Raw genomic sequence first — 971 nt, forward strand, 5'->3', positions numbered from 1 at the left:
CTGAAGACTCATCATGCCGCCATCGAAGGGCCCTGGCGTCCATGAGGTTGCCATCTCTGGGCTCATGTAGGCCGCGTACGGACTGGAGTACGAGCCACCGACGGAGCGCACCAGGGCACTTCCATATTGATCTGCCCGGCCGCTGTTACCCAACACCAGCGGATTCTGGTACGCGGCGTCCCTGCCGGTGCTGCTGCTTACCGGCGGGCTGTGCGAATAAGAGAAACCGGGAGGAGGATGAGGGCTGCCCGGGTTGAAAGAGGAATTCTCCGTGCCAGTCTGTGGCCAGGCGTGGTGACTGCCGAGCCCGTGGGCTTGATGCGTGGACTCACACGTCTGTAGGTAGGGCAGGGTCTGGAGCATGGCAGGTACACGGGTGGTGGGCACATACACAGGTGAGCTGGCGGACGGATGGATGTAGTTCCCGGAATCGTGTGCGTAAGGGGACGGGTTGGAAGATAAAGCCAGACTCGAATACATAATGTGTCCAATGACTAAGCTATCCTTTTAAGTTTTGAAATCTTAAAATTAGCCCAAATTACAGTGAAAGCCTCGATAAAGTCCAAAATCTCCAATGCAACGGTTTCGTGAGCAGCGGCCTCAGAAAAAGGAATTCACTCCTAATGAAAAACCAAAAATAACAAATCAAATTATTTTCCAGGACTTAGATAGCCCGAAGGTTTATAAAAAAGGAGAATAAAATTGAATTCAATGAAACGCATAGATAAATTGTTAGGGACTAACAACATAGGCTATTCCAGCATTTGCAACAATGCTTTGAAATCAGGAATGTAATAAGTCGAATTTAATAAACAATCATAAACTGTAGAAAAATACATCGGCTATTGGCTACAGTCAAGATGGACAAACCGTTATAATTGTCATGATTTTTCGGTTATCTGTATCTTTAGATTTGTATTTAATAGACTAAAATGTCATTAATTAGCCTGCTGTCCATATCTTTACATAGG

General features: G+C 46.7%; 1 pseudogene; it reads right to left on the reverse strand.

Annotated features, from left to right (window-relative positions):
* Positions 1 to 615, reverse strand: part of LOC107558227 (transcription factor GATA-5-like) — a 7,757-nt pseudogene extending 7,142 nt beyond the window's left edge.
* Positions 616 to 971: the final 356 nt, after the last annotated feature.

The sequence above is a fragment of the Sinocyclocheilus grahami genome, unplaced genomic scaffold (assembly GCF_001515645.1).
Source record: "Sinocyclocheilus grahami isolate Dianchi unplaced genomic scaffold, SAMN03320097.WGS_v1.1 scaffold637.1, whole genome shotgun sequence".
NCBI lineage: Eukaryota > Metazoa > Chordata > Actinopteri > Cypriniformes > Cyprinidae > Sinocyclocheilus > Sinocyclocheilus grahami.